This window comes from Silene latifolia, chromosome 6 (assembly GCF_048544455.1).
Source record: "Silene latifolia isolate original U9 population chromosome 6, ASM4854445v1, whole genome shotgun sequence".
NCBI classification, from domain to species: domain Eukaryota; kingdom Viridiplantae; phylum Streptophyta; class Magnoliopsida; order Caryophyllales; family Caryophyllaceae; genus Silene; species Silene latifolia.
The window spans coordinates 20508440-20533672 of record NC_133531.1 but is presented as its reverse complement, the minus strand read 5'-3'; the positions used below and the strand labels follow the sequence as shown (position 1 = coordinate 20533672).

Below are 25233 nucleotides of genomic sequence, written 5' to 3'. Positions count from 1 at the left end.
TTTCGGCAGCATTTCGTTATAACGGCGATTATGCCCTAGAAAAGTGTCCTGAAAAAGCCGTCACAAACCAAAATTCCGAGATGGTAGGAAGTTTACCCATCATTCAAGGATTCCAAATGTCAAGTTTCATCGCAAATGGACAAGCCTAAGGCCATTTTCGAAGCAATTTACGGTCTAGCTGTGAAACCGTCTCAATTTCACTCAAATGCTCAAAACTCAACAAAAATTCGAAACAAATACATGGTTATGATCCTTATACGACCAATTAGCCATTTACATGGTCAATTTTACAAGGCAAGATCATTTAGGGGAAAAGCCCCAAATTTTCGACATTTTAGGGTTGAAAACCCTAAATTTTGTCGATCCAATTCGTCCATTATAGAAGATTAATGCAAGAATGATATACATACCTCGATTAGTCATGGCGAATACAAGCTTTTAGATCAAATTTTGGCGGAAATGTGGTTGAAGTTTGAGAGAGAAATTGAGGAATTGTGTTTCGAAACAAATGAGTTAAACCCTCTGTTTCATCGCGTTTTTACGCAGAAAAGACACCTCCAAGAACAGACGCAGCAGGTGCTGCGCATATTCCAAGAGACGCAGCTCTTTCTGCGCCTCTTCCTTGGCTTCCCTCCATACGAATTTTTAAAAAATCGTTATGAGTTCGTTATTTGTGGGCCCATCTTTGGTGCGCCTCTTCCCCGATGCCATTTTATCTTTTTTGGTCCGTTTGACGATGATTCTTCGTTCAGACCCACATTTCTTAGACAACTGCACGCTATTATATATTATTTATTGCTTCCGAGACTTTGCTTGTCACAACGAGCAGGTATTCTTTGACAGGTGTTTCGACACGCCTTCATTATATTCCCCCAGCGAGAGTAAGCGGATAGACAAACCCTCTCGAGACATGGAGATAAATTCCTGATAAGGTTTTCCCCAACGAGAGTTCGCGACATACAATCGTCCTTCTCGAGTTCTTATGAAGTTTGTTTGAAGACTACCCAAGCAGATTTCTCCCAGCAGTTCCCGCCTGTGTCCTGCTACCCACAATATTTCCTGTTTCCCCACGGAGTACGATAAAGGTGTCGTTCTCCAGAGGTTCCCAGACCGGCAGAGTTCTTACACTCGAGCCTTAGTTACCCCTCAGTTTGAATTATATTTTGGGCCTCCTTCCCATTGATGCTTTCCTTTAGGGTCCCACACCCTAGCACGGTCCTTACTTATCTTTTAGGTCTTATCCTTTAGCTCCTACGCTTACCCCTAGCTCTTATGCACCTCCGGAAGCGTCTCTCAAGAAGTTTCGGGTATGGTCTCTTCTTATGGCTGGCGAGCCTCCTTACGTAGTCTAATGGACTTTAAACGACCCTCCCCGATAGTCGACAGACTCTATAATATTCCCGACGACAGGTCCTTGGCTCAGACCCCTTGAGCCGCCTCGCGTCGCCATAGTCGTCAGGTTGTAATCTTCAATTGACCTGATGGCTATACTTTGACTTTCGCCTTGTCCAAGCCTCAAGTCAAAGTGGGGGCTCTGTAGATACCTCATTTCTGCACCTCCTGCAAACCACCCGGTGATGATTGGGCCGCATGTTTGGTATGCGGAACGATTTGTGACAGTTCGTAAGTTTATTGTCAAGTGATTGCTCAAACATTAATGTCTACCTCTTAATTGTCATCTACGAGCCGATACGGTCGTTTTGACAGTAATTAGAGTACATTTGGAATCCGGGCCTAAAACCGTCTTCATTTTCTGATAACCGCTAAATCCCGAGTCAGAATGTTCTGGAATGTTCCGGATATTTCTATTCCATATTTTATAAATATTTCACAATCTTTTATTCTTTGGTAAAGTATTTCCCGTAATATTCATACAAAATATTAAGGAAAATAAGATTATCCCGTTATTCCATAAACCAAACACGGAAATCTTTCTTCCGCAGGAGGAAACCACTTGGGAACAGACGCAAAGAGTCTTCGCGCTCTTCCAAGAGACGCAGTGACTGCTGCGCCTCTTCCCAGGTCCTTTTCTGCGTATTTTACGTATCTTTTTCATATCTTTTCGAGATTCACTTCCAAAGTTTCTCCGAAAACCCTAATTCCTCCGTGTGATTAGTATAAATAGGAGCCTTCGCTCCTCATATTTCTCACGCGAGTGTCCGCCTTTCTCTTCTCCCTTTGCATTCTAGACCACGTTCTTACTTTTTGGCGTCTACGTGCTTGAACATTCGACCACGTAAGCACGGATCCTTCTGAGTACCAGCCTCGTTTGCATGACTGGCCAATTTGACCAACTCCACATCAATCAACTTAATTAATCTTATTCGTTTTCCTCTTACGAGGGCACTTTCGTTACATTCGAGTCGAGCATCACTAATCATAAACTTAGTTCATCTCGTTTCGTCAAACATGTAAGTCTGAGGGTGTAAATCTCTCTTCTATTTATTGTTATTTACTTTTTGTATCATTAATGTAAGGTTTATGTCGAAAATACTTCTTAAAACCGATTTATAAAACCATGCTTTAAAACCCTTTTTACGGATTACGAGAAGATGACCGTCGAGAAAAGACGCAGCAACTGTTGCGCCTCTTCGAAGGGACGCAGCACCTGCTGCGCCTCTTCGTGAGGCCGCCGCAGTTCCTGTTTCCTTTCTTCTTCCTTCGTCCTCTGTCAATTCGTCGTTCGTTATTTGTTTTCGTTTGTTCTTCAATTCTTTGACGTAATAGCATAATAATTTCACATGTATATTGTTTATCATCATTAATACGTATAATTCATCGTTAATCTCGACTTAAATCCCAAGTAATCCAATATTTGCGGGTTTTCGTCATTAGAATCAATCCGGGTTGTAGAGATTCGATTCTTTCATATCGAGTTTCTGTAATTCGACCTTTGATATATTTCCATCTGTTAATTCGTCATTAATTTGTCATATTTAACCTATTTAGTTCACCTATGTCACTAATCAATCTTTCATTCATGTAATTAATTCGTTGGCGTTCGTCTCATCCATGTTTTATTGCTTTTATGACCCATTCGCATGTAATTAACACATTAAATCACTTTCATCCGAGTCGAATATCATAATTAATCCTTAAATTCACCAATTAACATTAACGATTTGCAGTTCCAGCTTCACAGCCAGAACTCACCCTTGGAACAGACGCAAAGAATCGTTGCGCCTCTTCCCGAGGGGAGGCGCGGCTTCTGCTGCGCATGTTCCAGGTTGATTTCTGTCTCTGAACTTCCATTCTGCCTTGACCTAGTTTAATTAGCTTATGTATTTAATCAACTATTAATCGTATTATCGCCTAATTCCTGTTCGTTAATTCCTTTATTTTATTCTTTCTCAAATTATCCGTTTTGGAAGTATTTTCGACATAAATCAATTGAATCCATTGTAATTATTGTAATTTTCATTATTATATTATTATTGTGTTTCTTTTATTGTATCATTTGTATGCCTTCACATATAATTGAGCTTAAATTCCTACTTCGACCTAATCGTATGCTAAATTAATTGTTCACCGACTTAGTTAATTCTCACATGTTAGGATTAAAACTTGGATGTTGCATTGCATGCATATAATCGACGATATGTCGAGTATAGACGATTTTCCCTAATCATTAGTAGAGGCCGCTGTGGGAAATAATCTGTATACTTCCCTTAATATTAAAGGATTATAACGAATTTAATGAAGACGATCACTCGTCATAAAATAAAATACATAAACAAAAGTAAAGGATTCAGAAATAACTTTCGGTCCTAGCAAATACGGCCTAAGAACAATATCAAAGTAGATATTCGCCTATCAGTTGCACCCAAAACGATATGAGATATGCCCTTTGATTATGCTAGAATCGATCTAAAATTTTCTGTAAAATTTAGGTTTTTGTGTTTTTTTTTTTTACTGATGAGAAGAGGCAAGAGAATGAGTAGAAAAATTAGGTCTAAAAATTATCTCTCTCTAACCTACTTAAACCGTGAATTAGGTTAGTAATAGGGTAGATATTTTCTTCCTTATTTTCGGCCCATATAACCGAAATAAGGAGTATTATTTCCTTATTTTGGTTATTCCAAAAATGTATAAATTGTGTTAAATTGTCACCTAGTGAGGATCGAACCCATGACCTCTTGGTTTGTGTACCCTCACTATTACCACTATGACACATTCATCTTGTTGATATTAAATATAACTGATTACATTTAATTACGAATTAACAGATTAATTCGTCCAAGCTAACATTAGATACATTTAATTAAATATAACTTATTATATTCAATTTACGAATTGACAGTTAATTCGTCTCAACTAATATTATTTAATCTTCATTAAATAATTGTCTCATCAACACATTGACTAACTGTTTAGTCATATTAGGCATCAATGTGATCATATTTCCATAAACACATCTTTCAAACACATCCTATAGGTGTGACCTTTAGGGACCAGTTAATCACCGCCATCTGTATGATAATAACGTCAAACTTTCTAGCAAGCCAACCGTTATTAGGTAAGCGTTAATCAACTGATTAAATATACGAAGTATACCCTTGTGAACCTGTAAGAGATTTACAAATGTTATCACACTAATTTGTGGAGGACACAAGCTCCAACAAACTCCCACTTGTCCTCACAAGTGTATGTGCGATAACCGATTCTCATATCCTAAAATTTCTCCCACTAAATGTAAAACAATTTGCAAATCCGCATTCACAAAGGTCGTATTTTACAAGCGATCAATATCAAGAGTGGTTTCCCCGACTAGAGAGTAACTTAACTGATAAACGAATCAACATTCGAGCATGGCCATGCATTTCAGTTACAACGCCTCGAGTGGCCCTGAGAAATAACTATACCTGATAAGGGTTGGATATTTTCCTCAACTCGAATCCTGCAGATGTAAGCACAGTATGAAATTACCCAGAAAAAATCTACTTAGTCTCCGATTCGTCGAGGCGTGAGAAAGAAACCAAAGTCACCCAAAAACTGCCTTAATCTCAAGAGACAGTCGATAGTCAAAAGAATCAACTCTAGGAACACAATGGATGTCCTATCCACGACCTGGTACCGAATGTTTTTTAACATTTAGGACTCCATTACGTTTTCACAAAAAGTTGTCCTACGAGGTATCGTTATAATCTCGCATCTGTGATCGATCAGTCAACCGTTTGACTTATGGCTCGTTGAACCCACCATCAATCGACTGCACAATATAATAGCCGGAGTTATCAGCTCACATTGGCGATTACGGACTAAAACAAATATAATGTAATTCAGTTCACTTTGTGGCGTTCAAAGTTGTCGGTACAATCCACATGAAAAACAAAATATTGTATTAAAACGATGAAGTTATAAATAGTATATGAAAAAGATAATGTATCAAATCCATAATCAAGTACTACAACTCAGGAACACGTTTAATTCCCATGGAAATAACGTGCCCTGCATGCTTATCATAATTTAACGGTTTAGTGAGAGAATCCGCGATGTTATCATCCGTCGCAATCTTGTCTATCACTATCTCCTCTTGCTCCACGTAATCACGGATCAGGTGAGCTTTCCGATGTACATGTCTAGATTTGTTGCTAGACTTTGGCTCCTTAGCCTGGAAGATGGCACCTCTATTATCACAATAGATGGTGATCGGGTCATTCGAACTAGGAACTACCAAAAGTCCTTGTAAGAATTGACGCATCCATATCGCTTCCTTTGCTGCCTCCGAAGCGGCATAGTACTCGGATTCAGTAGTAGAATCTGCTACAACACTCTATTTGGAACTCTTCCAGCTGACCGCAGCACCATTAAGAGTGAAGACGACCCCGGACTGAGATTTTGAATCATCTCGATCTGTTTGGAAGCTAGCATCTGCGTAACCGGTTACGCATAGATTAGTATCTCCTCCATAAGTCAATACCCAATCCTTAGTCCTCCGTAGGTACTTGAGGATGTTTTTAACAGTTATCCAGTGTGTTTCACCTGGAGTCTTTTGGTACCGACTCGTCATACTCAATGCATATGCCACGTCTGGACGTGTGCATATCATGGCATACATGATCGATCCTATTGCAGATGCATAAGGAACACGACTCATGCGCTCAATCCCTTCAGGCGTCGTGGGTGACTGAGACTTGCTCAACTGCATCCCAGTCGTCATTGGAAGGTTCCCCTTCTTGGAGTTGGTCATGCTGAACTTCTCAAGAATCTTATCCAAATAAGACTCTTGACTAAGTGATAACGTTCGTCGTGATCTATCTCGGTAGATACGGATTCCCAAAATGTGTTGTGCCTCACCCAGATCTTTCATCTGGAAATGGTTCTTCAACCATTCTTTAACCGAAGATAGGAGAGGAATGTCATTCCCAATCAAGAGTATGTCATCGACATACAATATCAAGAAAACAATCTTGCTCCCACTCGACTTGATATATAAGCATGGTTCTTCGACCGATCGAGTGAAGCCATACTCTTTTATCACCTGGTCGAAACGATGATTCCAACTCCGAGAAGCTTGCTTAAGTCAATAAATGGAACGCTTAAGCTTCCATACTTTCTTAGGATGTTCAGGATATATGAAACCTTCGGGTTGCACCATGTACAACTCTTCCTCCAAATAACCGTTTAAGAAGGCGGTTTTCACATCTATTCGCCAAATTTCATAATCATGAAATGCGGCTATCGCTAAGATTATCCGAATGAAACGTAGCATGACTACAGGTGCAAAAATCTCATCATAATGCAATCCGTGCACTTGAGTGTAACCTTTTGCCACAAGTCGTGCCTTATAGGTATCTGGTTGCGCGTCTACAGAACGCTTTATTTTGTAAAGCCATTTGCACTGTAGAGGTTTTACCTTATTAGGTAAATCAACTAGATCCCATACGTCATTCTCATACATGGAGTCCATCTCGGATTGCATGGCTTCGAGCCATAGCATTGAATCGGAACATGTCATAGCACCTTTATAGGTAACGGGTTCATTACTCTCTAGGAGTAAAACGTCATTCTCCTCGACCATACCAATGTATCTGTCCGGAGGATGAGAGACTCTACCCGACCTCTTAGGTTCCTCAGGAATATTAACCGTATCATCAGTTGGAGGAACAACTTCCTCCATCATTTCCTTGTTGTTGGTTCGGAATCTCCGACACTCGAAGGTTCTATTACTCGTCTTGTTCTCGAGAAATTCTTTCTCTAAGAACGTCGCACTAGCCGCAACAAAAACTCGATGTTCGGTAGGCGAATAGAAGTAATGACCAAATGTTCCTTTTGGACAACCTATAAAGTATGTCTTGACCGATCGCGGGCCGAGCTTATCCTCGTGTCTCCACTTGACATAAGCCTCGCAGCCCCAAACCCGAATAAAGGACAAGTTAGGGACCGTTCCCTTCCACATTTCATATGGAGTCTTGTCGACAGCTTTAGACGGACTTCGGTTAAGTATAAGAGCAGCTGACAAAAGAGCAAAACCTCATAATGAATCAGGCACTACCGTGTGACTCATCATGGATCGAACCATATCAAGTAAGGTTCGATTTCTCCGTTCGGACACACCATTTAATTGAGGTGTTCCAGGTGGAGTTAACTGTAGAGCGATTCCACAGTCTTTAAGGTGTTGATCAAACTCATTTGAAAGATATTCGCCACCTCGATCTGAACGGAGTGCTTTAACCTTTCTACCTAGTTGGTTCTGTACCCTGTTCTGGTATTCCTTGAATTTCTCAAAGGACTCACTTTTATACTTCATTAAGTAGACATATCCGTATCTACTTAAATCGTCCGTGAAAGTGATAAAATATCTATAGCCATCTCTAGCGGTAATTGACATAGGTCCACAAACATCAGTATGTATGAGTCCTAATAGGTCACTAGCGCGCATTCCAACACCTTTGAAGGAAATTCGAGTCATCTTGCCAATGAGACATGATTCACACGTGCCAAATGTAGAAAAATCGAATGCGGGAATAGTCCCATTATCGACGAGTTTCTTTACACGTTTCTCATTTATGTGTCCCATTCGACAATGCCATAGATAGGTTTGATCTTTGTCACCAACCTTTAATTTCTTATTATTCATGTGTAATACTTCCGTGGTTTGATCTAAGATGTAAATTTCATTCATGGAAACTGCTTTGCCATAAATCATTTTATTGAAAGAGAAAATACAGCTATTATCCTTTATTGAAAATGCAAAACCGTCTTTAGCAAGTACGGAAACTGAAATAATGTTCTTAGACAAACTGGGTACATAGTAATGTGATTATATATAAATAACTCAAAACCACTAGGGAGTTGGATTACGTATGTTCCCTTCGAGACAAAGAAAGAACTCGTGCTCCATTCCCGACACGCGGGTCCACATCACCTTTTTCGAGAGGTATGATGTTCTTTAGGCCCTGCAAATGATTACACAGATGAGAACCACAACCAGTATCAAGTACCCAAGTTCCGAAACTTGCATGGTTAATCTCAATCATATGAATATAAGATGACATACCAACAGGAACGACGCGGCCTGCTTTGATGTCCTCACGGTAGACGGGACAGTTCCTCCTCCAATGTCCAGTCTTGTGACAATGGTGGTGATACCGTCGTTTTGTATCAAAATTAAATTTATAATTCCAGACTAAAACAGCTATTGATAGTAAGGGTCGAACCACAGAGAGACAAGGTTGATTTTGTTTGCTATTTTTCAGTTTATAAAAGTAACAATTAATTGGGGGGTTTTGAGATTGGTTGACTAAATTGACTAATTACTAAAACGAATTTTCTCAACAAGATAAAAGGAAGATCGGGAACTTCGATTCGCCATGGCAAGGTCAGGCTAGTAAAGTAGCAGAGGTCTAATAATACGGTCTCAAGGAATACAAGCTGGCCTTTCGATCGATGCTTAAATAACCTTACGGTCTATTAATTCCCTAGAATTTCTCAAAGCTTTCGCTCAAGAGAAATTGCAAATCTAACGATAATTCAAATTACTAATCTTTCAATCTAGTAAAAAGGTTTATCAAAGACAACAAGACCAACACGGAAGGGTTCATACTACAAAACAATCCTAATTTACGCCATGGCTCACCTAGTTCCCAATCAATGAAATTACCTACGCATAATTAAAACTATACTAACTTCAAAATTAATAGCAAAGGATAAATTTGACATAATTGAATTGAACTAAAAACGGAAGGGTAAGAACTCAATTGCTGAAATTAAATTGATGAAAACAAGAATTGAAACAACAAGGAATTAAGGAAGAAAGAATTCGCATAAAAACTTACTAATTGAATTAATGAACAAAGTATCGAATTCCCAGTTTTCTGTTCCCCAAAGCTAGATCTAAAAACTGAGTTCTTCAATAATGAAAAGCATAACCTAATAATTGCTGCGTTCTACTGATAAAAGATGCCAAAAGTTAATTACAAGTTGGGCTTTTAAAAGTCTAACACGAAGAAATAAATCTCAGCTCGAAGACTGGTCGATCGACCGGTCAAGATGGTCGATCGATCGGTAAATGCGAAACAAACAGCTTCGCTGACTTCAACGGTCGATCGACTGAAAGGAGTGGTCGATCGACTGGTGGTGCTGTGCAGTGGCTCTTCCTCTCTTCAATTCAGCTCTTCACTCTTTTGCACGCATCCCAAGGTGGGTGAATCCGAACTTCCTTCTTCCAAGCTTCCCTGAAGTTGCCTCCGGAGGACTATTTAGGCTTGATTAGCTTACTTCCACTCATTCCTACAATAAATCATAGAAAATGCAAAGTAAACCGTTTCGGGAGAAATAGCAGCTTAAGGCTAACAAATACGCATGGAAATACGTGCCAAAACCGCAGATAAAGTGTATAGAATATGCACGTATCAAATCTCCCCAAACCAAACCTTGCTTGTCCCCAAGCAAGCACTATGACCCATATAAAAACTAAATGGAAAGGAGTATATCTCAGAGCTAGCTACAAGTCAATGCCAAACCGTTTAATGCACATAGTCAACTACTGCAAAGCTTAAATCAAGTGAACAAATTTATGCATATCATGGAATTAAATCGGGCGTTTGACCTTGCAAGACTCATAAATTCGGACTCTCCCTGTCACTCTTCCTCAAAAAGCAAATGGTAAGATTATATGTAAAAGAGAGGAAAGAAAATACAGTCTCTCACCTAAACTGCGACCGACAAAACATGTATGCTTGACTAGTATAATAATGATTCTAACTACCGTACATACGCATAACCACCGTCAAGGACTCTTACATGCCGAACTATTGCAAAATTTGGATATGTGAGGCTAAGTGAGAAAGAAGGGCAAAACAAGTATGGAATTGTGAAGGTAAGAGCCAAGCTAGTACCTAACGAACCATTAGAAACCGCATCCCATTCCTCCAACTCGAATTATAAATCATGCCTTTAAAAGACTAGGCAACACAATATCCCAAAAAAAACGCCTCCAATTCATGAAGTAGGCACATGAGGCGTGTTCTTCATTCAACCAAATCATTATTATTTTCAAATTCCTCTTTTTTTTTTCTTTTCTTCTTTCTTTTTTTTATGGAATGGGCAGTCGATCGACCAACATCACCAGTCGATCGACCACCCTGTCACAACCAGTGCTCTCTGCCCAGGTATATGTCCTCTCTCTTTTTTTTTCATTTTCTGAATTTTTCTTTCTTTCTATTTTCAGGCTGAAATATTCTCCTTCACTTCTCAAAAAACTCGCTCCAACATTACAAAAGCGAACCAAAACAGCTTAAATCGACAAATTTCTCTACTACTTTCTAGCTTGGCACAATGGTAGGCTAAGTATGGGATGTAGTTGAGGGCAACTGGCAGTTATGGCTTATAGTGGAGTTAATGGGGTAAAATGAGAAAGGGGAGGATGCAATAGTTCTCAAAACATGCAATACCGACCACAAACCAATGCGTATAGGCAATAAGCAATCAAAACTCATACACGTGCAAAACATGAAATGAAGGGAGTACTACTCTCAATCCTAAATGAACCAGTCATGAATGTCACCAGTTATGGGCTCTATATCTCAGAAAGTATAAGTAGTTTGCCAAAAATAATGAGTCAAGTCTAATTACCCGAAATGAATTCCATAACAAAATTTGAGAAATCACTTTTAATTCTCGCTAAACAGCTGCGATAAGGGCATGGAATGGCATATTTGACTAATAGTGCAAAATCATTATTAATAACCTCCAATACGACTCGACTATATGCAAAAGTAAACGTGATATTTTTGGTTTTTTATGACATTTTCAAATGTTTTTTTTTTTAAGGAGGAAAAACAAATGCAAACAGAAATGCACTAAACATGTGACTGAAATGCAATAAAAAACAAATGCAGATGCAAAACAAAAGGCATATGCAAATACCCTCCCCAAACCAAAACGCACAATGCCCTCATTGTGCTCAGCAACAAATCACCAGCAGAAATATGGGAGAATAAGAGCATAACAAAATAAAAGGAAACTAATGAAGAAGGATCGGAAACTCACAAGATACGACCTCCCCAAACCAGCCAAAAACGGGGAGGTCACCAGCATCTAATCACCACCGTCGTACTCCTCACCACTAGACTCACCGGACCCCGAGTCGCTCTCCTCGTCCGCCTCGGCGCCGGCGTGGCTCTCCTGGAAGTGGAGGCACCAGCAGTAGTAGTAGGAGGGGGTCTCCTGGCAGGCTGAGGGTAGCCGCCCACAGGGGGAACAAAGTAGGAAGGGCTAGAGCCGTGTCTAGCCTGTGCTGGTCAAAGCTCCTGCACAAATCACCCAGTACACGTGACATTGCCCTTTGGTCCATGACCGGAGGGACGACCAAAGGTGTGGGTGGTCGAAAAGTGGCCGGGTAGCCAGTGGGAGCAGGAGTGGAGGAAGAGGGTGTCTGCGAAGAGGAGGCACGAGCTCTCCTCGAGGTGGTAGCAGTAGCAGTGGCCGCCACAATAGGAATCCTGTAACTAGGCAAGGGCGGCCGAGCTGCCCCCTGAACAGTGGTAAGGGGCAGGATAAGAGGGTAGCCAAGAACAGGAATGCGGTCACAGATGAAAGAATCAATCTTCCACCGCATCTGTCTATCGACCCAATGGACAGCCCTCGCGTAAGCAAGGTCCATGAAGCGCAGGTCAGGGTCTATAAGGTCCTCCTGTCGAGGGAAAAGTAAAACAAGACGGTTTGCGATACGCGTCACCAATCCGCCACAAGCAATAGTGGTCAATGTGCCCTCACTAACAGTCTGAAAGTGAGCGGCAGTCAAAAAAGCGATGTTATAGATACGGGCTATCCGACTTTCAATGTTCAGATAGCCCGCTAAAATAGAACGATTCGATGTTATTCACATTGTTTGACTCTTTACTACGTAAAAATGGTATTACCAATTAGCCGTAGAAAATAACGAAGAGGGGGCAAGTGGACGGAAGTGCCCGTCCTTTTAGGCCCGTAAAAGTCACTAATGCAAGACCACATGACCCGGTGAACATCGAGGTATCCGAGGTTCGCCTCAAGTAAAGACCCAAAAATCCAGCGAAATCGGCTAATGTCAAGGAGTAATTGATATTGAATAGCCGGAAGGAGATGCAAGCACTAGTCTTATTTTCCGCAAAAGCAGCTAAGTTAAAGGCATAAGACGAAAAGAACTCGAGGGTCAAAATGTAATACGTGAACTCAGCCATGTCCACTAGACCCATCATACCTGTCCCATTTAGCAGGGACACAACCGACTCATAACAGCCTAATTTCTCCAAAGTAGGTTTATGAAGAAATCGGGTAGCTGTAACTTTCATTCTTGAAACAAAAGGAGAAAACTTAGCACGCTGAGTAGAATTAGCAAAGATAACCTGCGGATAGTCAGGTAGACTATCCGTGGTTGCCTCAATCATTAGTAGCGGTCCTCGTGGCCGTTTGGTAGCTCCTTGACTCGACTGCCCCTCGTACATATGCTCCTTTCCTTTTGTCATCTTTGTTACCTGCAAACAACTCATTAGCAACAAGAATCCCCTAGCAGTGTCAATTTAAGAAAACTCGAACAAAATTAGAACTGAAAAGCAATTTAGGGTTTCGAAATCTTTGGGGGAAACGGCTTTAAACGCCTCCTCGTTGCTATTTAGTGTCGAAAATCAAGGGGGAAAGGGTAGAACGAGCAATTAAAGAACAGAAATGACAAGAAATCAATCCCAAAATCAATTTCCCCAAATCGATTTTTTTCCGTCTCAATGGAGCAATATTCGAAAATATGGCATCAAACTTCAGCAAAATTCGAATAAAAAGCATGAAAATAGGATTAGAGACATACCTTGAAGATTTACTTGAAGATTAAAGCAAGAAAAGAAGAGATTAAGACGGGATTTTCAGGAAAATCGCGAGGTAGAGGAAGGGAAAGGGGTTTTCTTTTGATTTTTCGATTTATTGAAAGTGAATGAATGAAAGAGGAATAAAGGAATACTCCCCTTTTGAGTTGCATTCTGATCCCGCGAAGTGGTCGATCGACCACTTGACACGGTCGATCGACCAGTCTCTCCTTTAAACAGTTTCTGGACTTTTCTCCTCAGTCGATCGACCATATTGCCTAGTCGATCGACCAAGATCCGTTCTCAGTAGCCCCTGACCTGTTCCTTTTCAGTCGATCGACCACCTTGACGACGATCGATCAAAACACTTAACAATTGGCTCAAATTCGTCAAAATTGTTTGCCAACTTAAATTGCTTTGCCCTTTTCCTCTAATTTTACGCACTTTGCATAAAATATATTCCTGCAAAAATTATCAAAGGCGCACACTCTCCGAACCAAGAAATGCTAATTAAAAGGAAATAAACAAATAAATAAAGCTCAAAATGCAAATTAAAAGAAATAACAAAATAAACTTCCTAATTACAAAAGGTTACAACCCGGGTTGCCTCCCGGTTAGCGCTGGTTTAAGAGGTCTCGCACGACCTTTTTACCTCACTTTGCATCATCCGATAACGGGTCGAAGTACAATACCTCGACTTTCCCAACATATGCATCTGATCCGTGATAATGCTTCACATATTGGCCAATAACTTTGAACCTTTCTCCAGCAGAGGTCTCCAATTCAACTGATCCGAACTTTGTGACCGCTGTGACCGTGTAAGGGCCATCCACCTGGATTTCACTTACCAGAAATAAACGGATACGAGCGTTAAAAAGGAGTACCTTATCGCCAATATGGAACTCGCGCTTGATGATTCTCTTATCGTGTCGGTAACCGTTTTCTCCTTATAGATCCTAGCATTGTCATAGGCCAGTGAGCCTAAATTCCTCTAGCTCATTCAATTTGTGTCATGCGTTTCTCACGAGAGAGGTTAGGATCCAAATTCAAATCACATATAGCCCACCAAGACTTACGCTCTAACTCAACAGGCAGATGACATGTCTTACCATAAATCAATCGGTATGGTGACATCCCGATTGGCGTCTTAAACGCAGTTCTATAAGCCCATAAGACATCATCTAACTTAAGACTCCAATCTTTCCGTGATTTAGAAACAACTTTAGCTAAGACTTCTTTCAATTCTCTGTTAGAAACCTCAACCTGACCACTAGTTTGGGGATGATACCCCAAACCTCTACGATGTTGGACACCGAATTTAGTCAATAAAGCACTAAGTTGTATCTCCTTAAAATGCATTCCCCCATCGCTAATGAAAACCCGAGGGACACCAAAACGAGGGAAAATAATCTTTTTAAACAGTTTAATCACGGTTTTTGCATCGTAATGGGGAGTAGCAATAGCTTCCACCCATTTGGATACATAATCTACAGCTACGAGGATATATTTATTACCATGACTGCTCGGAAAAGGTCCTTGATAATCAATGCCCCAGACATCGAAAATCTCAACCTCAAGAATGCCTACCTGTGGCATCTCATGTCTCTTGAAATATTCCCGATCTTTGACAAGCATCGCACTCAAAGAACAAAATTGCGACAATCTGCATGCAAAGTTGGCCAATAGAAACCAGATTGGAGTACCTTGGCTACAGTCCTGGATGGACCGTGATGACCACCATAAGCAGAAGAGTGGCAAGCCTCTAGGATATCCTTCACCTCCCATTGAGGCACGCATCTCCGGATGAGACCGTCTGCGCATTCCTTGAAAACATAAGGATCATCCCAAAAATATTGTCTAGCATTATAAGCAAACCGCTTCTTCTCATTGCCATGAAAGCTCGGGTGGTATCTTACCCGTCACAAAAAATTAGCAAAATCAGCAAACCACGGAGGTGGATAAGACCCTGAAGTAGTAATAGCTAACAGACTCTCATCAGGAAAAGAATCATTAATAGGCAACGAATCCTCCCTTTCTGTCAGCTGCAGACGAGATAGGTGGTCAGCTACCACATTCTCTGCTCCTTTCTTATCTTTGATCTCCAAATCAAACTCCTGCAAAAGGAGTATCCACCTCAAAAGCCTCGGCTTCACATCTTTCTTAACAAAGAGAGTCTTCAACGCTGCATGGTCAGTATAAACAATAACCTTAGAACCTAACAAATAAGACCGAAATTTGTCTAAGGCAAAAACTACAGCTAGAAACTCCTTCTCAGTGGTAAAATAAATAATTTGAGCCTCATCCAGAGTTCGGCTCGCATAATATATGGCATTCAAAGCTTTATTCTTCCGCTGTCCCAAAACTGCACCGACCGCATAATCGCTGGCATCACACATGATCTCAAATGGGAGGTCCCAATCAGGCGGCTGAATGATTGGCGCAGAAACTAGGGCCTCCTTTAACCTGTTAAAAGCGGTAAGGCACTCATCAGTAAATTCAAAGACAACATCCTTAAAGAGCAAATGTGTAAGTGGTTTAGCAATTTTTGAAAAATCCTTAATGAAACGCCGGTAAAATCCAGCGTGACCAAGGAAACTCCTCACTCCTTTAACATTCACGGGAGGAGCTAATTGCTCAATCACTTGCACCTTTGCCTTATCAACATGTATACCTTTATCAGAAATCAGATGCCCTAACACAACTCCCTCAGTGACCATAAACTGACATTTTTCCCAGTTTAAAACAAGATTAACATCTATACAACGCTGCATGACTTTATCAAGATTAGCTAAACAACGATCAAAGTCATTACCACAAACTGAGAAATCATCCATGAATACCTCCATAATATTCTCTATATAATCAGAAAAAATCCCCATCATGCACCTCTCGAAAGGTAGCAAGGGCGTTACACGATCAAAGGCATTCTACGATATGCAAAAACACCACGTGGACGGTAAAAGTGGTCTTACTCGATCGTGCGGATGAATAGGGATCTGAAAGAACCCCGAATATCCGTCTAGAAAACAGAAAAATTTGTTAGAAGCAAGTCTTTCGGTCATTTGGTCAACAAAAGGGAGGGGAAATGGTCTTTCTTGGTGGCGGCATTTAACTGTCTATAATCAATGCACATCCGCCACCCCGTCACTACTCGAGTTGGTATTAATTCATTTTTCTCATTTTTAACCACGGTAGTCCCTCCTTTCTTGGGACTACCTGAATCGGCTAACCCACTTGGAGTTGCCAACTGTATAAATAATACCTGCATCGAGTAGTTTCATCACCTCGGCCATAACAACTTCCTGCATCTTCGGGTTCAACTTGCGTTGACCACATGTCACGTAAGGCTTGTGGCCATCCTCCAGCTCTATCCTGTGCATACAAACATCAGGGTTGATGCCCTTAATGTCATCCAAAGAGTAACCCAAAGCCTTCCTGTTTTCTTAAGCACACACAATAAAGCGGGCAGTGGTCATCATTAAGCTTAGAGCTAGCAATAGCCGGGCAGTCTTTGCTCCGTATCATCTAGAAAAACATACTTAAGATTAGGAGGAAGTGGCTTACGCTCTGGCACTTTTACCTCTACAGCATAGACAGAATCAGCTTCAATGGTGTAGCAAGTGTTTACCAAGTTCTCGTTGGCTAGGCTTAAGAGCATCTCATATTCTTCCTCTGTGAGCTCATAGCTCTCCATTGAGGCTACCAAAGCATCTGGCTCTTCAGCATTCTCCACTGTAGTACCTGCACACTCGTCTGAACCGGTTAGATCAGCTAAGGATTCCCTCCAATTGTAACTAACAGCCCTGTCAACAATATCAATGGAATAACACGTATCCTCATCAGCAGGTTCAATCGCCTTGTCAGCAAGACTGAACTCAATGGTGTCATCTCCTACCTCTAAGGTTATGGTTCCGCGTTTGACATCTATTACAGCCCCAGCTGTATGTAAAAATGGTCTACCTAAAATAATAGGTATCTGACTGTCCTCTGCGATGTCCAAAACAACGAAATCGACAGGAATAAAAAACTTACCCACTCGAACGGGTACATCCTCTAGAACTCCTATAGGTCTCTGAGTCGATCTATTTGCCATTTGAACGGTAATATCAGTCACCTTAAGTCTACCAATATTTAACCTTTCGCAAACAGGATACGGCATGACACTGACACAGGCCCCTAAGTCACAAAGGGCCTTTCCAATTTCGTGGTTACCTATAGTGCAAGGAATTGAAAAACTACCCGGGTCCTTTAATTTAGGTGGTACATTAATTTGTGAAAGAGCATTACATTCTTCCACAAAAGCAACATTACCATCATCACGAAAATTTCTCTTACGATTTAAAATATTTTTCATAAATTTAGCGTAAGAGGGTACCTGGGTAATTAAATCGAGTGAAAGGAACCGTTACCTCGAGATTCGGACCATCTCCGAAACTTACCAAACTTACGCTCCAGCTTAGTAGCCTTCAAACGCTCGGATACGGATCGCAACACCGTAGGATCGGTAACCTTCGGCTTCCGTAGGTTTAAAACCCCCGTCAAATCATCAATGAGTGAAGAATCATGCAAACTAGTTGACGGATTTGCATCCTGTACTGGGATCTCAGTCGATCGACTGATATGAGTGGTCGATCGACCAACTTGGCTGGGCGTGAACAGTTCCTGTTCATAATTAATTTCGTCAGGTGACTCAGTCGATCGACTGACAATATTGGTCGATCGACTTCCTGTGCTGGGTGTGAATAGTTTCTGATCAGAAACTATTTTATCTGACGCTGCAGTCGATCGACTGACAATGGTGGTCGATCGACCAGAAGTACTGGCAGTTGAGCTCGTTTTTGCACCAGAAACTAAACTAGCTTCTTCATCATTTCCCGAGTCTTCTTTTGGCTTGTCAGGACTTTCATAAGAGAGGCCACTTCTGAGATTAATGGCATTGATCGTTTCAATTGGCCCTTCACATTTGCTTGAAGAATTGGCGACTTTCTTAGCCTCTATATTCTCCAACTGCTTCACAAAATTCTTTGAGGACTCAATCCCGGCTGCTTCCATATTCGCCACTTGAACCAAAAGGAGTTGGACCATTTCTCTCAACTTCGTGGTCTCATCTGAGTTTTGAACAAGTATTTCAACTTTCTCCTTGGAAGCTTCAGAAATCTCGAGCTTCTCGAGACGGGCAGTAATAGAAGTGATAAGTGTCACAACGGCACTCATTTCATCACTTTGCTTTCGCGAATTTCCACGTGAACTTCCAAACTCAGCTCTATGGACTGCCATCTCCTCGATAGTATTCCAACCTTTATTCTGACTGGTATTATTTTGGAACCTACCATTCGCAGCTGCATCCAAAATGACCTTGTAATCATCATATAAAGCATTATAGAATAGGTTGCAAATATACCATTGCTGGAAACCATGATGAGGGACAGCTCGGACCAAACTTTTGAAACGTCCCCATGCTTCACAAAAACCCTCATCAGCTCCTTGCTGGAAACTCGTGATTTTACCTCTCAAGGCGTCAGTTTTTGAAAGTGGGAAGTACTTCTTGTAGAAGGCTAATGCTAGAGATGTCCGATCGTGACTCACGGCTATCCTATCAAGGTAGCGGTACCAATCTCGCGTTGAATCCTTCAAGGAGTATAAGAACATCAACTCCTTCACTTCATCCCGAGTTACCCCAAATGGTATAGGTATGGAACAATGATGAGTCTGTGAAAATTTCCATATGCTTCAAGGGGTCCTCATCTGGTAGACCAGCGAATTGATTTCGCTCCACTAAATCGATATAAGAGGAACGAAATTCGAAGTTACCGGTAGTAGGAGTAGGTAACTGGTGCCCCTTTGGAAGGTGGTGCTCCTTCGGCTGAAGATTATCATATATTGTAGCCATAATTGCCAAAATGAGAGTACTCAAGTCTTCCTCTCAAAAACCTGTCTTCTAACTGTGCAAAAGCAAAACTAGAAGCACAGGTAAGCAACGGCCTCAAGGAACCAAAGTTCCTTGAGACAAGAAAAATAAACTAAAATAAAGCAAACAGAATTACACCGTCTCCCCGGCAACGGCGCCAAAATTTGATACCGTCGTTTTGTATCAAAATTAAATTTATAATTCCAGACTAAAACTATAGCTAGTGATAGTAAGGGTCGAACCACAGAGAGACAAGGTTGATTTTGTTTGCTATTTTTCAGTTTATAAAAGTAACAATTAATTGAGGGGTTTTGAGATTGGTTGACTAAATTGACTAATTACTAAAACGAATTTTCTCAACAAGATAAAAGGAAGATCGGGAACTTCGGTTCACCATGGCAAGGTCAGGCCAGTAATGTAGCAGAGGTCTAATAATACGGTCTCAGGGAATACAAGCTGGCCTTTCGATCGATACTTAAATAACCTTACGGTCTATTAATTCCCTAGAATTTCTCAAAGCTTTCGCTCAAGATAAATTGCAAATCTAACGATAATTCAAATTACTAATCTTTCAATCTAGTAAAAAGGTTTATCAAAGACAACAAGACCAACACGGAAGGGTTCATACTACAAAACAATCCTAATTTACGCCATGGCTCACCTAGTTCCCAATCAATGAAATTACCTACGCATAATTAAAACTATACTAACTTCAAAATTAATAGCAAAGGATAAATTTGACATAATTGAATTGAACTAAAAATAGAAGGGTAAGAACTCAATTGCTGAAATTAAATTGATGAAAACAAGAATTGAAACAACAAGGAATTAAGGAAGAAAGAATTCGCATAAAAACTTAATAATTGAATTAATGAACAAAGTATCGAATTCCCAGTTTTCTGTTCCCCAAAGCTAGATCTAAAAACTGAGTTCTTCAATAATGAAAAGCATAACCTAATAATTGATGCGTTCTAATGATAAAAGATGCCAAAAGTTAATTACAAGTTGGGCTTTTAAAAGTCTAACACGAAGAAATAAATCTCAGCTCGAAGACTGGTCGATCGACCGGTCAGCATGGTCGATCGATCGTAAATGCGAACAGCAATGACTTCTGCTTGATTTCAACGGTGATCGACCGGAAAGGAGTGGTCGATCGACTGGTGGTGCTGTGCAGTGGCTCTTCCTCTCTTCAATTCAGCTCTTCACTCCTTTGCACGCATCCCAAGGTGGGTGAATCCGAACTTCCTTCTTCCAAGCTTCCCTGAAGTTGCCTCCGGAGGACTATTTAGGCTTGATTAGCTTACTTCCACTCATTCCTACAATAAATCATAGAAAATGCAAAGTAAACCGTTTCATGAGAAATAGTAGCTTAAGGCTAACAAATACGCATGGAAATACGTGCCAAAACCGCAGATAAAGTGTATAGAATATGCACGTATCAGGTGGCACTCTATGTCACCGCCCTTGCTCTTTGCTTTGCCCGGTGAGCCACTAGTCTCACCAGGCGCACTCTTACCGTTTCCTGGCTTCTTAAACTTTAGCTTACCTACAGCTAGGTCGCCATGAGCTTTGCCCTTACCTTTACCCTTGTTTGAAATCATGAGAACATCCTGCTTCATGCTCCCACTCAATTTCATATCCTTCTCGGTCTGTACGAGAAGGGAGTGTAGCTCATGAGGACTCTTTTTCAAGTCATTCATGTAGTAGTTCGCCCTGAAAAGGGCAAAACCATCATGAATAGAATGAAGCATTCGGTCAATGACAATGCTCTCACTTATTTTACAATCAAGAGCCTCCAGCTTCTCGACATTCTCAATCATGTGAAGAATGTGTGGGCTAACCGGTTGGCCCTTCTGGAGTTTCGCATCAAAGAAGCGACAGGTATGCTCATATGTAACGATTCTCGGTGCCTTTGAGAACTCGTTAGTGAGCGTGGTGAAAATCTTATTTGCACCCTGAGCAATGAAGCGTCTCTGCAAATTGGTTTCCATTGCAAAGATGAGTACGTTCTTTATCGCACCCGCTTCCATAACGAAGTCACTATAAGCGAGTGACTCGTTGACTCCTGCATTGGGGCCTGGGTTAACCGGTATTGGCTCAGTTAAGTACTTGAGCTTACCGTCAGCAATGGCAAAGATTCCGTAGTGCCGCCTCCCGATCCAAGTTGGACCCATCATTCTTCAGTCGCGTGGACTGATTCATGTGGTCCATGAAAGCTTTCAGCCAGGACTCGCGTCCAAGTGTAGCACTAGGCATTGGGATTGCGTTATTTCCAGCCATTTCGTTGTAACAGTATTATGAAAATATACATGTTCTACACTGCGAGAAGAAGAATAAAAATAATAAGCATGTGCATCGTTTATATTTTTAAGTCTAATGAACTACTGTCATAACGCGAAGACTCAAAACATTTATACAATTGACCTTCCTCAAGAATTATATAAATGATCCCAAGACTCAATTCTCTGTAAATTGATAAGCTAACCTTTTAGCTAATTCTACCGTTAGAATTCTTGGTCGATAAATTTCTGTAAATACTATCTTTAGTCCATCATAATCACGAGAAACTCTTCGGACTATGATGTTGAGGTAAACTAAGTCAACACAACTACTTACCCAACGTAGAAGAGGTCATATTATGCCTACCGACGAAGAAGGGATTCATAGTTGTTTGCCCTTATAAAGACTAGTTCTCAATTTCGGTTTTAGAGGAAGATCCCATCAACTTTATTTTAATTCATTTTAAGTGAACTAATATCTAGCATGCGAGAATGAATAAACTAAGGTGATGGCTTAATAAGTGTGTGAAATCTGTATGTCCATGAAAACTAACATACAACCTATATGAGTCAATTTTCATGCATTTTAGTAGTAGGTGGTTTGGTTTTAGGCGGAATATGATGCAAAAACTAACATGTGAATGAAAGGCAATAATAATGAAAGCGTAAAAACAGTAAAAGTCCTAGTGTGGCCTATCCTATCAAAATGAACAATAAATACAAGTTTGGAATCCATCCTTGGACCCGAGAAGCTTGTCTTGATGTTCCATCTTGATCCATGTAGCGGGAGTGAGCTCCAATCTCCATCTTTAGTCTTCTTTTGAAAATTACAATAAATAAAATTTACATAATAAACCTATTTATTACATTCTAATTTCAAAACCCAAAACTAAAGAAAAATAAAAGAGATTCGAGATCTCATAATTACATAAAAAAATCATGTTTCCTTCATTACGAAAACATAATTTGACTAAGGCCACACTAAGTATTACAAATTACAACCGATTGCAAAAATAAATACGTAAATAAGTTCATTCAATCGATCCATTCAACAAAATTAAAGTAAAATGCATCAACTAAAAATAAATTAAACATACATGACACAATTCCTTAATTATGTTGATTAATTTATCCAAACCACCTATTAAATCAAATTAAGTGACAATTCCTCAATTAATCACATTAATTTCAATCTTAATTCATATTAAACTTGTAATATGAATTCAATCCGTCAAAATTTTAAACTGCTTTAAAATAATATGATATCTTTAAATTGTGAACCGTTTCACAATAGCTAATTGGCCAAAATAAAAAAAAAATAAAAAACAAAAACCCTTTTTTTTTCATATTTGGTCTCGGCTGAATCAAATAAACAAAAAATTTTTTTTTTTTTAAATCCTAGCTCACGGCTGGAATAAAAAAACAGCACAAATTTGTTTTTTTTTTTTTCTTCAATTCGGCAATTAGGCAAAAAAAACAAAAAAAAAACTTTCCCTCTTTTTTTTGTTTCGGCATTTCAAAAAAACAACAAAAAATACAAAAAAAAATTTATCCTTTTCTCACGGCAAACCCTAAAATAAGCCGTCAAATTTTTCTTTTGCGGCAAAAAGCCCTAATTCAAAAAAAATCGATGAAGAAAAATGTTTACAGATGCTAATAGAACATGATTTAGCAAATGAATTAATAAACATGATTAATCGTATATGCTAAAACTATATAGCAAAAACAAGTTCTTGTATCATCGACATGACGATTCTATTTGCATTTTAACTTAATCTGCATTAAATCAAAATCTACCAATTCTTCATATGATAATTTTAACTGATTAAAACAATGATATGAAATAGAAATTAGAAATAAATCATCAAGTAAAAGAAAACGAACAAAAACAGGCCGAAAAAAAAAATCTCTCGGCAAAAAAAAATTTCAGCCGAAAACCCTAATTTTTTTTTTCGAAATTCCTATGTTGTTTCCATACAATTTTATGAAAATCATCAAAATTAAAATTCGTGGCCTTCGCTCTGATACCACTTGTGGGAAATAATCTGTATACTTCCCTTAATATTAAAGGATTATAACGAATTTAATAAAGACGATCACTAGTCATAAAATAAAATACATAAACAAAAGTAAAGGATTCAGAAATAACCTTCGGTCCTAGCAAATACGGCGTAAGAACAATATCAAAGTAGATATTCGCCTATCAGTTGCACCCAAGACGATATGAGATATGCCCTTTGATTATGCTAGAATCGATCTAAAATTTTCTGTAAAATTTAGGTTTTTGTGTTTTTTTTTTTACTGATGAGAAGAGGCAAGAGAATGAGTAGAAAAATTAGGTCTAAAAATTATCTCCCTCTAACCTACTTAAACCTTGAATTAGGTTAGTAATAGGGTAGATATTTTCTTCCTTATTTTCGGCCCATATAACCGAAATAAGGAGTATTATTTCCTTATTTTGGTTATTCCAAAAATGTATAAAATGTGTTAAATTGTCACCTAGTGAGGATCGAACCCATGACCTCTTGGTTTGTGTACCCTCACTATTACCACTATGACACATTCATCTTGTTGATATTAAATATAACTGATTACATTTAATTACGAATTAACAGATTAATTCGTCCAAGCTAACATTACATACATTTAATTAAATATAACTTATTATATTCAATTTACGAATTGACAGTTAATTCGTCTCAACTAATATTATTTAATCTTCATTAAATAATTGTCTCATCAACACATTAACAAACTGTTTAGTCATATTAGGCATCAATGTGATCATATTTCCATAACCACATCTCTCAAACACATCCTATAGGTGTGACCTTTAGGGACCAGTTGATCACCGTCATCTGTATGATAATAACGTCAAACTTTCTAGCAAGCCCACCGTTATTAGGTAAAAGTTAATCAACTGATTAAATATACGAAGTATACCCTTGTGAACCTGTAAGAGATTTACAAATGTTATCACACTAATTTGTGGAGGACACAAGCTCCAACAGCCGCTATCGAGGCGGGCGGGATTAGGTGTTTGATCAAAAGAGCTTCCTAATACGTACCCTCACCCCTTACTCCAGATCTCTGTGAACATCCGTGTTCATTGGCACCCACGAGAGTCATTCTAGACATAGAATGCTAAGGGTAACGAGTTCTTGGTGTTCATGTCACTACTTTGTGTCTTGACATGGCACGAGGTATTCGAACGGTTTCCAATTTTCCGCAAAAAATTGGTGGCGACTCCTTAAATGCAAACGCTTGTTTCCCAAGCGCCCCCGTGGCCCCATGTCCACAATGGCCTGCCCATAATGAGTCATGACACTCTTTTATGATCTCCCTTCTCAAGTTGTTCCACTTGGGAACATATACACGCCTCCCCGTAGTGTAGAGGATTTCGTCCTCTACCTAGAATCTTCTGGTTTTTCCCTCTCTTGCCATCTGTAATAGGTGTTTCGCCAACTGATATTTCAGGAGCCCTTCTTTGATGTGGGCTAGTATATCATTCATAACCCCAGATAAGGCGTTCAACATGGTCTTACGACTCAGAGCATAAGCGACATGGTTTGTTCGTCCGGGCATGTATTGCATCTCATAATCAAATTCAGCCAAAAAGTCCTGCCATCTCGCTTGTTTTGGAGTGATCTTCTTCTGGTTTTGGAAATAGGTAGTAGCGATGTTGTCAGTTTTGATTAAGAACTTACTTCCTAATAGGTAGTGTCTCCATAATCGAATGCAATGTATAATGGCCGTCATTTCCTTGTCG

General features: G+C 39.8%; 1 non-coding gene across 1 annotated transcript; it reads left to right on the top strand.

The window, feature by feature from the left end:
- Positions 1-18687: 18687 nt before the first annotated feature.
- Positions 18688-18794, top strand: LOC141589440 (small nucleolar RNA R71). The gene has a single exon (XR_012520378.1). It is a non-coding gene; the product is annotated as a small nucleolar RNA R71 (small nucleolar RNA).
- The last annotated feature ends 6439 nt before the right edge of the window (positions 18795-25233 follow it).